At 48.2% G+C, this 15,853-nt stretch overlaps 1 protein-coding gene across 2 annotated transcripts in view; it reads left to right on the top strand.

The window, feature by feature from the left end:
- The first annotated feature begins 8,737 nt into the window (after positions 1–8,737).
- The window catches only part of CFAP97 (cilia and flagella associated protein 97), a 57,687-nt gene continuing 50,571 nt past the window's right edge, over positions 8,738–15,853 (top strand). The window contains exon 1 of one of the 2 annotated variants that reach the window (XM_073578565.1): positions 8,738–8,888. The gene's annotated coding sequence lies outside the window, so the exon portion shown is untranslated. Of the gene's footprint in view, positions 8,889–9,846; positions 9,869–15,853 lie in introns of those variants that run through there. The other variant, XM_073578566.1, reaches the window with a different exon arrangement.

Genomic DNA, 15,853 nt, shown 5'->3' with positions numbered 1-15,853 from the left:
TTGTGTTTTCATCTTGTCTCACCGACAAAATATGTTTGGGGGCCATCTATTCCTTTGGGGTCTGCTCCGGGGCAGTTTAGATTTCCCATTTCTTGCTTTAAGCTTAGTTAGCTCTCCGGCTGTGCCGAGGCGTCTAGGATCATCGTAGGTACGCTCCACGGCTACTGCTAGTGTGGATAGGATTAGGGGTCTGCAATCCGCTTAGTCACCAACCTCTCTGGTTTTCTGTGGCTTAGCCTGGGCCTGCTATCCTCCTCGGTGACCCATTCATAACAGGGTCGCCTCAAACACTTCTCGGAAGCATGGGGCTCATCTCCCAGAACCAATACAGTTTCCCAGGGCTATACCCTCGAATTCACAAAGCCCCCCCAGTACAGTTCGTAGTTACAATCTTGGTCCAAAACCCTAATAGACCCTATATGGGCAGACGTAAAGATCTGCTAAGGTCAGAAGTAATGGTTCTGGTTCCAGGAACAGAGAGAGGTCAGGGCCTCTATTCAACTCTCTTCACAACCCTTCAGGGGAGAGTCGGACCATTATAAATTTAAACTACTAAACCAGTGGATCCGATACAAAAGATTCCGGATGGAGTCCCTAAAAACCACCATCCCTCTGATAGATCAGAACGCCGCAATGTGCACAATAGATCTAAAGACTGCATACTATCAGGTTCCCATCCACCCTAACTCTCAGAAGTTCCTGTGGTTTGCACTAAAAATAGGAAGCGGTACTACCATTTTCAGTTTCGGGCTCTTCCTTTCGGCCTAGCTTCAGCACCCGGATTGTCACGAAGCTGGTCGCCAAGATCGTGGCACACTTAAAGCCAAGCGGCATAATCATCGTGCCATACCTGGACGACTTCCTCGTAATATCTCGTTTAGCATCAGTCAAAAGCCAACCCGACTCGGTAATCGCCACACTTGAGAGTCTAGGTTGGATCCTGAACAAAACAAGTCAGACCTGCAGCCCAGTACCCGGGGGGGGGAATTCCTGGGAGTCATGTTAGAGTCCAAGAGAAGAATCTCGTCTTACCGGAAGTAAAAAAAAAAAAAAAAAGGGAAAAGAAGCCCATCAGGAACAAAGTTCATCAGCAATGACGAGATTGAATATCCATAGGAACCGCAATGAAGGTCCTAGGTACCCTGACAGCATGCATACCCTGCGTAATGTGGAGCCAGGCTCACACAAGAATACTACAAAGGGAAATCCGGTCAAAGTGGGACAGACGGCAGACCTCTCTGAACAAAGAGACTCGGCCGTCCCCAGCCCTAAAATAATCTCTGAAGTGGTGGACCAGTCACAAGAACCATCAGCCAGGGGGTGCCTTGGATCCTATCATCATGCGTGACTATCGTCACGGATGCCAGCAGGAAAGGATGGGGGGCCCATCTGGAAGGAGGGTACCTTCAAGGAACATGGCCCGGAAGCATCAGTCCACAGTCCTCAAACTACAGAGAACTACGAGAAGTTTGGGAGACTGTTGTGAGTTCATTCTCTGGTTCACCAGTTGTGAGTTCCCCTTCTGGACTCCCTCTGGTGGTGACGGGAGGTGGTGCGGCTGGTTTGATCTGTGGAGATCTGCCACCTGAGAATGAGGATGACGATTGTATCTCAGGATTCTCAGATTGGATTTAAGACAGCAGACGCCCTATTCAGTTGCTGGTGATTCCTTCTGGCTTGTCAGCTCTTGGTTTTCAGCTCTGTTCCAGTCATCTAAAGCTAAGTTTTTCTGCTAATGTTCACACTTGATTTTGTTGGTCTATTCAGTTTTTTGGTCTATTCAGTTTTTTGTGTGGTCTGCCAGCCCCGGCTGGGGGCTGAGCTGAAATTCCACTCTTATTTATCAGTATTTTGCCAATTGGCTTTTTGTCCCTTACTAGTTCGGTCTCTTTTTGCTCTGTCTCAGAATATTTCAGAGTGCTGATATAGTGGGAGAAGTCTAGTGACTTCAGGGTTAATTTTGCAATACATTATTTTTGTAGGGTTTTTTGCAGGTTGCAGACAGTGTCTTCCCTTTCCTGTCTAGTTAGTTTGGGCCCCATCATTTGCTCAGCATATTTTCCTGCCTGTGTTTGTGCCTTCATCTTGTTTCACCGTCAATACATGTGTGGGGGCTATCTATTCCTTTGGGGTCTGCTCTGGGGCAGTTAGTTTTCCCTTTTCTTGCTTTAGGCTTATGTAGTCCTCCGGCCGTGACGAGGCGTCTAGGTTCATCGTAGGCACGCTCCACGGCTACTGCTAGTTGTGTGGTAAGTTCAGGGATTTGCAATCTACATAGTTACCAACCACTCTGGTTTTCTGTGGCTTAGCTTGTTTTGCTTTTTCTCCTCGGTGACCCATTCATAACAGGAGACACTAAACTGAAGCCGGTCGAGTCTACAGGGCAAACTTATAAAAGTCAGGTCAAACATCGTAACCACAGTATCTTTCCTACGCCACCAGGGGGCCCCAAGACACGGAAAGCTTCAGGACCCGGCGACCCGCATCTTCACCTGGGCAGGGAACAATGTTCGCTCCATATCAGCGGTACACCTGCAAGGCTCCAGGAACAACATAGCCGACTATTTGAGCAGACAAGAAGTCTGAGCCACCGAGTGGAAATTGAAAGAGATATTCATAGACTTGTGCAATCGGTGGGGAACCCCTCAGCTAGACCTCTTCGCGACAGGGAAGAACACCAGGCTACAGAGATTCTCCTCCCTCAATGCAGCGGACCGTCCAGAAGGGGTCGACGGCTTGAATCAGAGATGGAGTGGGGGACTGCTATACGGTTTTTCCCCTATTTCTATAATACCGAGAGTCCTCAGAAAGATCTAGGAAGAAGGCGGGTGATGCTAGTGATACCCTTCGGGCCCAGGCGAAGTTGGTTCCCCCTCCTGAAGATGGCTCAGGAGGGGCCGCTCCATCTACCGCCAGAGGATCTGCTTTCCCAGGGCCCAGTTCTGCACCCAAATCCGGAGAACCTACAGTTGGCAGCATGGATCCTGAGAGAGTGATCCAAAAATCCAGAGGCCTCTCTGACCAAGTGATCTCAACGATGCAGACCAGCCGTAAGCCCGTTACGAGTGCAATCTATCATAAAATCTGGGGGAAGTTCTGCTCAGAAGGTGGTAGTATCCCCATACACCTGACTCGCCCAGATATCCCACAAATCCTTGACATCCTCCATGCAGTATTTAATAAGGGTCTGAGTCCAAGCACATTGAAAGTTCAGATAGCAGCTTTGAGTACTTCTTTAATTATCCTTGGCCTCTCATCCGTGGATAGCACGTTTTACAAAGGCCATCCAGAGATTGAGACCCACGTTAAGGAAAACAGTTCCCCCGTGGGACCTAAATCTGGTACTTAACGCTCTATAGACCCCCATATGAGCCAATATCAGAGATAGATGTCACAAAACTTACACAAAAAAAATTCCTTTTCGTAGCCATCACCTCAGCCAAGCGGCTGGGTGAAATCCAGGCCCTGTCAGTCCAGAACCCCTACATTCAAATATTCGACGACTGCATAATACTAAAACTGAACCCAGGATTTCTCCCTAAGGTAGTATGATAGAGTCTTTCACTCATTGGACGTCAGACGAGCGGTCACACGCTACTTAGAGGCCACTCAGGAGAGGCGACAGGACACAAAATTGTTTATCCAATACGGTGGTAGAAATAAGGGTAAAGGCTAGAGTTGAGCGATACCGTCCGATACTTCAAAGTATCGTATCGGATGGTATCGGCCGATCTTTAAAAAAAAGTATCGGTATCGCCGATTCCGATACCGGAAGTCCCATTCAAGTCTATGGGACTTCCGGTATCGGAATAAGAAAAACCCTTTCCTGCCCTTGTACAGCCTCTCTGGGGTCTGTACGGGCCTTTCGGGGGGCTGTGCCGGCCTGCCAGGGGGTCTGTGCAGGCTCCGGTGGTCTGTGCCGGCCTGCCGGTGGTCTGTGCAGGCTCCGGGGGGCTGTGCCGGCCTGCCGGGGGGCTGTGCCGGCCTGCCGGGGGGCTGTGCAGGCTCCGGGGGGCTGTGCCGGCCTGCCGGGGGGCTGTGCCGGCCTGCCGGGGGGCTGTGCAGGCTCCGGGGGTCTGTGCAGGCATCGTCCGATGGGACTACAAGTCCCATCGGGCGATGCCTGCTACCATGACAGTGATTGACACATTAGCCAATGATGGGACAGTAGTAGTCCCATCATCCGGCTAATGTGTTAAATGTAAAAAAAAAAAAAAAAAAAATTACATGCTACATACATACAACATGCATACTACATACATGCTACATTCATACTACATACTACATACATGCTACATTCATACTACATAAATACTACATGCAACATACATACTACATATATACTACATGCATGCTACATACATACTACATGCTACATACTACATGCATGCTACATACATACTACATGCTACATACTACATATATACTACATGCATGCTACATACATACTACATGCTACATACATACTACATATATACTACATGCATGCTACATACATACTACATGCTACATACATACTACATATATACTACATGCATGCTACATACTACATGCTACATACATACTACATATATACTACATTCATACTACATACTACATATATACTACATACATACTACATACATACTACATGCATGCTACATACATACTACATGCATGCTACATACATACTACATACATACCACATATATACTACATACATACAATACATTCATACAATACATACATAGACATACAGTACATATAACATAGAGTAACATACTTACCAATACTTGTCACATTGTTCCCCGAAGCCATTGTCTTTTCCGGGATAAATATTAACATAACAAACCACAAAAATACTCACCCACGATCCGAAGCAGTCCACGAGTGTGTCCCACGACGATCTTGGGTAGAGAACTGCAGCATCAGATGATGCTGCCGTTCTCTACGGGCTGCAGGAATCCAATGACGGAAGGTAGGTATCCTTCCGCACTGTATTCCTCCGCCACTTAAAAAAAAAAAAGTCCCTAGTCTCACTTTATGCCATTCCCACACAGCAATGGCATAAAGTGAGACTAGGGACTTTTTTTTTTTTAAGTGGCGGAGGAATACAGTGCGGAAGGATACCTACCTTCCGTCATTGGATTCCTGCAGCCCGTAGAGAACGGCAGCATCATCTGATGCTGCAGTTCTCTACCCAAGATCGTCGTGGGACACACTCGTGGACTGCTTCGGATCGTGGGTGAGTATTTTTGTGGTTTGTTATGTTAATATTTATCCCGGAAAAGACAATGGCTTCGGGGAACAATGTGACAAGTATTGGTAAGTATGTTACTCTATGTTATATGTACTGTATGTATTGTATGAATGTATTGTATGTATGTAGTATATATGTGGTATGCATGTAGTATGTATGTAGCATGCATGTAGTATGTATGTAGCATGCATGTAGTATGTATGTAGTATGTATGTAGTATATATGTAGTATGTAGTATGAATGTAGTATATATGTAGTATGTATGTAGCATGTAGTATGTAGCATGCATGTAGTATATATGTAGTATGTATGTAGCATGTAGTATGTATGTAGCATGCATGTAGTATATATGTAGTATGTATGTAGCATGTAGTATGTATGTAGCATGCATGTAGTATATATGTAGTATGTAGCATGTAGTATGTATGTAGCATGCATGTAGTATGTAGCATGTAGTATGTATGTAGCATGCATGTAGTATATATGTAGTATGTATGTTGCATGTAGTATTTATGTAGTATGAATGTAGCATGTATGTAGTATGTAGTATGAATGTAGCATGTATGTAGTATGCATGTTGTATGTATGTAGCATGTAATTTTTTTTTTTTTTTAACATTTAACACATTAGCCGGATGATGGGACTACTACTGTCCCATCATTGGCTAATGTGTCAATCACTGTCATGGTAGCAGGCATCGCCCGATGGGACTTGTAGTCCCATCGGACGATGCTTGCACAGACCCCCGGACATCAGCACAGCCCCCCGGCAGGCCGGCACAGCCCCCCGGCAGGCCGGTACAGACCCCCACAGGGTGCACAGACCACCGGCAGGCCGGCACAGCCCCCCGGCAGGCCGGTACAGACCCCGGGCAGTCCACACAGCCCCCCGGCAGGCCGGCACAGCCCCCCGGCAGGCCGGCAGAGACCCCCGGAAGGCCCGAAATGACGGCGCATCATGATGCGCACACACCGCGCATCATGATGACGTCAGGCCGTCAATCAACTGAACTTCCGATTCCGATGCCGAATTCCGATATTGAAAAAATATCGGAAGTCGGTATCGGAATTCCGATACAGCAAGTATCGGCCGATACCCGATACTTGCGGTATCGGAATGCTCAACACTAGTAAAGGCGCATCTACGCACACCCTAGCAAAGTGGATAACGTCAATTATCTCCTCAGCATACGAGGCCGAGGGATTACCTATACCAGAGGAGCTTAGAGCTCATTCCACTAGGGCGATAGCAACATCATGGGCAGAGAGGGCGGGAGCCTCAGTAGAGCAAATATGCAGGGCTGCCACTTGGTCTACACTAAACACTTTCTGTAGACACAATAAATTGGACACGCTAGCAGCTAGCCAGACGACCTTTGGGCGTAAAGTGCTACAAGCAGTGGTCCCACCCTAAGGAATACTTTGGTATTTTCCATGGTGCTGTCAGCCAGGACGTCCTGGAAAATGGAGATTAGACCTACCTGTAATGTTATTTCCAGGAGTCCATCCTGACAGCATTGGTAGTTCCCTCCCGATGATTTGTGTTCGTAATACTATGCTTGTTCAAAATCTCAATAAATAATTGCTTCCATACTGGTGTGGTACTTGAAAAATCACTGGAATGTGGGAGTGGGACCTTTCAACCTCTTGTGTATTTCCTGTCCCTATAAGGATGAAGGGGAAGGACAACCTCCATGGTGCTGTCAAGATGGACTCCTGGAAATAACATTACTGGTAGGTCTAATCTCCGTTTTTATTAACATACACACAAGAAAACAATTTTACACAATTTAATTTTGCCATTCCACACGTCCTACATCAGAGATAAAGTAGACCGCAAATTGGTCCCTCATTTGGCCAACTTCAACTGATGACCTGAGAGGGTACTGAGTGAATTCACGCAATGGGTTTGCAGCTGGTTCATCTGGTTCAAAGTTAGGGTGCTATTAAGGCTGGTTTCACATTAGCGCTTTTTAAGCGCACGCACGGCCGGGGGTAGCTCCGCCCCCAAGCCGGCTCTCTGCCCGGCGTGCCCGCCCCTTGCTTGTAGCGCCGCCTCCTAGCGCACAGCGGCGCCTGCGATCGGCGCACCCTATCTTTAGCATAGGGTGCGCAGATCGTGCGCAGGCCGTGCGCTAGTTGCGCTTTGACCTGCGCTGCGCACTTTTGACGGTGCCCCGTGCGCGCCAAAATCCAAAAAGTTTGATTTTGGCGCGCACGGCGCACCGTCAAAAGTGCGCAGCCGCTCCCAAACAGTTGGGGGAATTGCAGACTGTCCAGAATTTTTCAGCGATTTCCATCCACTTTTCCGCGGTGGGCAGGGGCATAAATTCTGGACAAAGAACGTACCACAAACCCCGACAGGTGTCCCCAACTATTCCTGACAAGGTGGATATTCCAATCCGATACTGGAAGTGGAGTTAAGATAGGGTCTCCAGTAGCCAGGAATCTGCCAGAGAAAGACCAAAAATTAACAATAATTCTGCAGGCTTTGGAATAGTACATGGCAGAACAAAAACAATTATGCAGGCATTGGTTTTTAAATATTACGTACTGTAATGTGACCAGGAGCTGTTCATGAGGAATCGCACGACGGAGCTGTGTGTCCTGTCTCCGGATGGCTTCTTGAACACGAGCAAGTAAATCCCTGAAGCTTTGTTGGGACATCCGGGTATAATCAGTAAATTTCTCCGGGTTTGCCTGTAGCTCGCTGTAGAGGGTGTGGTACGCTCCACGGCTCTCCCGGAGTTCCATAATGGAATGTGTCCACAAACGCCACCGCTGCCGTCTTCACTGTCTCCCTCTCTCCCTTTGTTGCTGACAACCAAACGCAAAAGTCTGAGCCATCCTGATGTCCAGATCCAAGTTGAAGCGAAAACTCTTCCAACACAGATCCATGCTCACAAAGGAAAATGCAAGCAAATGTGAAGAATTCAGCTGTAAACATGGTCTATATAAAGAATTCCCATAACACGCGCACTGGTGTCCCATTGGTGGAGTCTGTTTCAAGAATTTTTCAAGGATTTTCCTCCTGTGAAATGTGACACCCAGGCGCATAAACGCAAATGCATGAAGAACGCATGAAAACACATACAAACGCTGATGCGTCAAAAGAAATAGCTGCGTTTACGTGTTTTTTCATCGCGTTTCAAGTGTGCTCGAAACGCTGCGCAAAAAGGCGCTAATGTGAACCTAGCCTAACACCGCCACCACAGACATTCGCCTCTCCAGTGCTAATTTCACGCTCACATTATTCACCCTTTAGTAATGCCATAAAGAACGATGCTGAAGTCAGCTTCGGCCATAAAGACAATAAACTCCCTCAACATAGAGCCGCCTCGTGCGAGAACTGGACGGAGGACAAGAAACCAGTCACGGGAACCGCTCTCTAGGCCTCTGTAACGTTCTCCTGGGCCGCTGCCCGCGCTCTATCCTCGCCATGTATGTGACAGAGACACAAGCACAAGCCCAGCAATGCCCTACACAAACATGGCGCCCAGGCTCGTCCTCGGGCGGCAGTGACGTCTTGGTTACGGGGGCGTGGCTTTCATGGCAGGCTGGAGCTATGTTGTGAGGGAGCTGGGGACAGAGCGGAGCGCGCAGTGGAGGAGTCCGTGTGCAGCGTGTGTGGAGAGCCAGGCAACGAGCAGGTAATGGCGGCTGTGAGCCGCACCTCCCGGGGTGCCGTGTTGTGTATGGGTCAGTGCGGCTGCCGTACACTGGACGCGCTACGCTCCGGCTCTTCACCCAACACAGACGTGCATCTGTAGTCGTGCCCGGGCCGGAGCCGTACACCGCGGAGCTCCGCCCCTCCCCGTCTCCATGGAGACCTGATGCGTCCTCATCTCCCAGCCCTGAGTGACACCTGTCAGCGCCCGGCGGCCACTCATCTGTCTGTGCTGGTGATCGCCCACGGATCGCACAGCAGTAAACATGGCGGGGCACGGCCGCTACAGGGAGAGGATGCTGGGCTGTGGAGCCGGCCAGTGCGGCCAGTACGTGTCACCATCCCTGTGCCTGCTGGGAGCCGCGGGGCCGGCGGCGGAGGATAGAAGCCAGTGACGGCATTTTATTATCTGTGTACCTGTGTTGTATATATTACTGTAGTAGTACAGTGGATAGGTTTTAGGCAGGAGTATAAAATGCTGGAAAATAAAAGCGCTTTAAATAATAGAACTGTTTAAAGGGGATAATCGGGACTATTTTATTTTTTCCTCTGTGGACCTAAGCACTAATAGTCTGATACTTACCACCTACCTGACTGTTGTACTCAGCACTGATCTCTGCCGGCTCAGAGCGCTGCTGTTGGTGATTCTGCATCTTCTCACAGATTGACGACCTACTTCTTGCTGATTGACGGCCTGCTGATTGACGGCCTGCTGATTGACGGCTTGCTTCCTGCTGCCTAATTGCAGGGAGGTGACTGTCAATCAATATGACACTGACAGAACAGCCCAGAAGAGGTCTTCCTCTGTTGACATGGAGCAGGTAAATCATCAGCAGGAGCTGTCAGTGACTGCTTGCAGTCACAGCCGATCCCAACAGGCAGGTTGTTAGTGTGGCGCCCCTGAGGCTCAGTCGCCACAGAGGTACTTGCACCTTCGCCTAAGGTTTGTGCCCGACCGTCCAGGTAAGTTGGAGGCTCCTGACGACGCTCCAACACTCGCACCCCACACAATTGAGTAGTTCAGCACAACCACATTGCGGCTCCTTGCTTAGAGAGAAGCAGAGCACCTTTGGTGGCTCCCTGCTTGGAACACTAGACGTGCTGGAAGCAGGGCCGGCCCGAACGTATAGGCGAACTAGGCGGCTGCCTAGGGCGCCGACCCAAAGGGGGCGCCAGAGAAAAAATAGAAAAAATTATAAAAAATCTTTTCAAAAGGCAAAATGTTTTAGGGTTGGAAAGAAAAGTGTACATATTTAAGGGAAAATATGACGCAAGAGAGGTTGGTTGGGTTGGCAACAATTTCGATAGAATCTGAAGTTGCTAAACAAATTAATCTCGGTGACTTAGTGTCATCCTTTTCAAAAAAAAAAAGGCAAGGAAACAAAAATTTTAATTACCTATAGTCGTTTTTGTTTTGTTTTATTGATTACTTTGTATATATTTGTCCTATACAACTTCTCAGAAGATTAACCCCTTAACGACCAAGCCATTTTGTAGGTTAAAGACCAGGCCTTAATTTTGAAATCGGACCACTGTCACTTTATGTGCTTATAACTCTGGAATGCTTCAACGGATCCCGCTGATTCTGACAATGTTTTTTCGTGACATATTGTACTTCATGTTAATGGTAAAATTTCTTGGATATCACTTGTGTTTATTTATGAAAAAAGCGGAAATATGGCGAAAATTTTTAAAATTTTGCAATTTTCAAACTTTTAATTTTTATGCCCTTAAATCAGAGAGATATGTCATAAAAAAGTTAATAAATAACATTTCCCACATGTCTACTTTACATCAGCACAATTTTGGAACCAAAATTTTTTTTTGTTAGGACGTTATAAGGGTTAAAATTTGACCAGCGATTTCTTATTTTTACAACAAAATTTACAAAACCATTTTTTTTAGGGACCACATCACATTTCAAGTCACTTTGCCTTAGTAAGGCAGCTTTATTCTTCGGGTCACTACGATTACAGCGATATCTCATTTATATCTTTTTTTATGTTTTGGTGTTTTTTACACAATAAAAACATTTATAGAAAAAAATAATTATTTTTGCATCACTTTATTCTGCGAGCTATAACATTTTTATTTTTCGTCTGATGATACTGTATGGTGGCTCGTTTTTTGCGGGACAAGATGACGTTTTCAGCGGTACCATGTTTATTTATATCCGTCTTTTTGATCGCGTGTTATTGCACTTTTTCCAAGCGGTATGATGATACCGCTTTGCAAAAGTAAAATGTGCTACTTTTTTGTTTTTTTTTATGGTGTTCACTGAAGGGGTTAACTAGGTCCCTGCCCCCCTTGCTGTGCCTCTCAGCTGTCATAGACAGCTGTCTGCACTGAACTGATACTGTGTGTTTACACACAGTAGCAGTTCATAGGCAGGACGTGCAGAGTCCATCATGGTGCTGAAAGTTATCTCCTGCCATGACGGACTGTGCACGTCCATAGACAGTAAGGGGTTAAAGAGGAGAGAGTTAATTAATCATTGTTGTTGTGGTTTATTTTGCTCCTAAATTTATATCCCAAGTTTTCATCTACTGCCAAGAATAGTAGGGGCGCAACAAAATAGTTTCGCCTAGGGCTCCGTAATCTCTCGGGCCGGCCCTGGCTGTGAGGTGGGTGTTCAGAATATATATGAGTGGGCAGGGGCGTAACTAGAACTGATTGGGCCCCATAGCAAACTTTTAAACGGGGCCCCCTCAAAGACACACCCCCTTCAAGACACCCCCTTCTAGACCCACCCTCTTACCGATAATGCATACTAGAGTTGGCTGAATGGCTGGCCTGGCATTAATTAAGCTGAGACAGTGAGGGCTGCCTGCCTTCCTCCGCGCAAACCGACCTCCAGGAACTACATTTCCCAGAGGTCCATGCGGCAGGCAGCTCTGCAAAGAGCTAATAGACAGCGAGGGCTCAGAGAAGGGGCGGGACTGAACTAGTCTGAAGCAATACACTGGCTGCAGGCAGGGAGGCGGGCCCAATATGTGCTTCGCTTCGCACAGCAGGCACAGAAATGCAGCGTAGGCTGCAAAATCATAGTGTACATTTTTTTCCACCGGGGCCCCGGATCCCCTACACTACACACACCGGGCCGGCGGGCCCCCAAGACAGCGTTGGCCACAGCACCCGCCGGAGTACAGCAATAATGTACCGTATATACTCGTGTATAAGCCGACCCGTGTATAAGCCAACCCCCCTAATTTTGTCACAAAAAACTGGGAAAACTTACTGACTCGCGTATAAGCCTAGGATGGAAAATGCCGAAGCTACTGGTAAATTTCAAAAATAAAATGGGCCCCATAAGATGCTCCATAAAGTTCATGATGGGTTTCATAAGATGCTCCATACAAAAATATGCCTAATAATGCTGCACAGTGAATAATGGTGGCCCTATAACATGCTCCATAATAACATAGTAATATGCCCCATATAATGCTGCAGTGATCGATGACCCCTTATAATGCTGCACAGTGATTGGTGGCCCCTTGTAATGCTGCACAGTGATTAATGGCCCCTTGTAATGCTGCACAGTGATTAGTGGCCCCTTGTAATGCTGCACAGTGATTACTGGCCCCTGGTAATGCTGCACAGTGATTCCTTCCCCCTTGTAATGCTGCACAGTGATTAGTGGCCCCTTGTAATGCTGCACAGTGATTAGTGGCCCCTTGTAATGCTGCACAGTGATTAGTGGCCCCTTGTAATGCTGCAGTGATTAGTGGCCCCTTGTAATGCTGCAGTGATTGGTGGCCCCTTGTAATGCTGCGCAGTGATTAGTGGCCCCTTGTAATGCTTCGCAGTGATTAGTGGCCCCTTGTAATGCTTCGCAGTGATTAGTGGCCCCTTGTAATGCTGCAGTGATTAGTGGCCCCTTGTAATGCTGCACAGTGATTAGTGGCCCCTTGTAATGCTGCACAGTGATTAGTGCCCCTTGTAATGCTGCAGTGATTAGTGGCCCCTTGTAATGCTGCACAGCGATTGGTGGCCCCTTGTAAAGCTGCACAGTGATTATTGGCCCCTTGTAATGCTGCAGTGATTAGTGGCCACTTGTAATGCTGCACAGTGATTACTGGCCCCTTGTAATGCTGCACGGTCATTTAGTGGCCCCTTGTAATGCTGCACAGTGATTAGTGGCCCCTTGTAATGCTGCACGGTCATTTAGTGGCCCCTTGTAATGCTGCACAGTGATTAGTGGCCCCTTGTAATGCTGCACAGTGATTAGTGGCCCCTTGTAATGCTGCACAGTGATTGGTGGCCCCTTGTAATGCTGCACAGTGATTGGTGGCCCCTTGTAATGCTGCACAGTGATTGGTGGCCCATTGTAATGCTGCACAGTGATTAGTGGCCCCTTGTAATGCTGCACAGTGATTAGTGGCCCCTTGTAATGCTGCACAGTGATTGGTGGCCCCTTGTAATGCTGCACAGTGATTGGTGGCCCCTTGTAATGCTGCACAGTGATTGGTGGCCCCTTGTAATGCTGCACAGTGATTGGTGGCCCCTTGTAATGCTGCACAGTGATTGGTGGCCCCTTGTAATGCTGCACAGTGATTGGTGGCCCCTTGTAATGCTGCACAGTGATTGGTGGCCCCTTGTAATGCTGCACAGTGATTGGTGGCCCCTTGTAATGCTGCACAGTGATTACTGGCCCCTTGTAATGCTGCACGGTCATTTAGTGGCCCCTTACAATGCTGCTGCCTTTGTCTCAATTAAAGAAAAAAAAAAACCTATATACTCACCTCGTCCCTGCTGCTGCAGCTGCTGATCCTCAGCGTTGCCGGCCCTGCACAGTGACTGTTCAGGCAGAGGGCGCCTGCTAACTACGTCATGGCGCCCTCTGACCTGAACGACACTGCCAGAGGAAGCAAGACAGCAGAGCGATGCGCAGCGGTGGAACGGGGGACAGATGAATATGGCTCCCTCCGTTATGCTCACCTCTCCTGCATGTCTCTTGCAGCCTCCCCCCGTGCTTATTCCATCTCAGCGCTGTTCTTCCTGCTTTCAGTGTCCACGTGGTGCCGCTCATTACATATGCGCATATGTAATGAGCGGCCCCCGAAAGCAGGACGAACAGTGCTGAGAAGATGGAATAAGCAGGGGGGGAGGCTGCAAGAGACATGCAGGAGAGGTGAGTATGTACTTAATTGCACTACCCAGGTAGCGCCGATCGGAGCCGGGGACCCAGGCCCCTATATAGGCCGGGCCCCAAAGCAACCGCTTTGGCTGCTACCCCGGTAGTTACGCCAGTGTGAGCGGGATGGTTTAGGATTACAGGTCAGTCTGACAGGTGGTCAGTGAGGAAGGAAGCCACTCGGAGTGGAGTGGGGATCCCTGGAAGAGGGATGGAAGAAGGAGTGCTGCAGCTGCCTCAGTGATCTGAGCCAGCTGGCATGGGAAAGAAAGAGAAGGACATTGAACTGAAGCCTGAGCTTCCATAGAAAGGAAAGGACAAGTACGGAACGTAGGAGTAAAAGGGAACATAGAGGACATGGGTTAGAGGAAGAACCCCGCCTAGAAGTTCTAAGCGCAAGGCCGGGGCCCGGTCCCCGAGGTTGTATGGACACTAATGGTTCTGCAGCAGACACCGGTGGAGTAGTGGGCTGTAAATGCACTACTCCCATGTAAGACTTGAGGGCACAACAGCAACACGGATAGAGAGCCGGGACTTAGGATTAGAGAGTCCCCGAAGCAGGCTACAGCTGTCTGCCGTGCAAGTAGAGTTCTTGGGAACATCTGTCAGGAGGAACTCCAGTGTAACACAGTAGTAGGAGATCTTCACACTTAAGGCGCTATGGAGGAGACGTTCAGAAAAGGCACATAAGTTGGCGGAGTGTGGAAGGGAGCCTTCCATCTTGCCTGGAGGTTGGCTGAGTCCCTGACCCGGAGGACACACGGCACAGAAGCGGGCACTACAGACTGTGAGTAAAGCTTTGGAACTACATGCCCTGGTGTCCTCCATTCCTTCCTGCGTCCGTCCACCTAGCACTGCTACATCCCCTGCGCCGGACACTACACCATCTAAGTGTCTCCACATCTACACTGCCCTGGGACAACAGCCCTGCCTGTGGAGGGCTATACCATCATTGCTGCACCACACCATCTGTCCCGGAGGATCTGTCTACAGCCTCGGCTTAACACCTCCCTTGCCGAACACCACAGGTGGGGTCACGAACTATTCATTTAACTACATTCCACCATTCACATCTTCCTATTACTTGGGCGCCCAGGGCCACGGTCCGGGTCACCGCCACTGCGACACGTCCCACTGACACCGGCCTGGTACCGAGTACCCCACAGCCCTGGGAGGGCGACCCATTAGTAACTACCAGCCTGTCTGTTCTTTGGCCCTTAGGACATAAAAAAATCGTTGCAGATAACCTCTTTAATAGCTAATTAATTTACAAATGCAAAATGAACGAACAAAAGACAAATGGAATCAAGATTTGGTGTGAAGACGCCATCAGTCCTGGGTACACGATGAGTATTTGGTGAAGTTTTGATATTGCAGATTTTCAAAAAATACAAGTAATTATACTTAATGGCTGGAGCATTGGTGCAGGAAATCTGCAACATCAAAAGCTCATTGTGGGAACAGCGCCTTATTCTTGCACTGTCTTTGAAATATTTTTGTCCCCACTGCGCACTATGAAATGTCCCCTCTTCCCTTTGTAGATTGGTTTAAGGGGCAGATTACGAATCCACAACATGTCACGTTACGCTGCGGATTGTCCCTGTGGATTTTACCCCTTGTAATTTATGGGGGTGGAGGTGAGAGTGGGGTGAGATAGGGAACGCATTTTAACAACAAGATCCACAGCAAAATTCAGTGCAGATTGTGACAAATCAGCTGTAGCTGCAGATGTTCCCCTGCAGTGGATCAGCCCTGTGTGGACATGCGCTAATAATCTGAGCATCGTTAAGTTAATATGTGAAACGCAACACTCG

The sequence above is a fragment of the Dendrobates tinctorius genome, unplaced genomic scaffold (genome assembly GCF_039654945.1).
Source record: "Dendrobates tinctorius isolate UK_male_01 unplaced genomic scaffold, ASM3965494v1 ptg000008l, whole genome shotgun sequence".
Lineage (NCBI taxonomy): Eukaryota > Metazoa > Chordata > Amphibia > Anura > Dendrobatidae > Dendrobates > Dendrobates tinctorius.
Note: the sequence above shows the minus strand (reverse complement) of the source record. Positions and strands in the feature narration are given on the sequence as shown.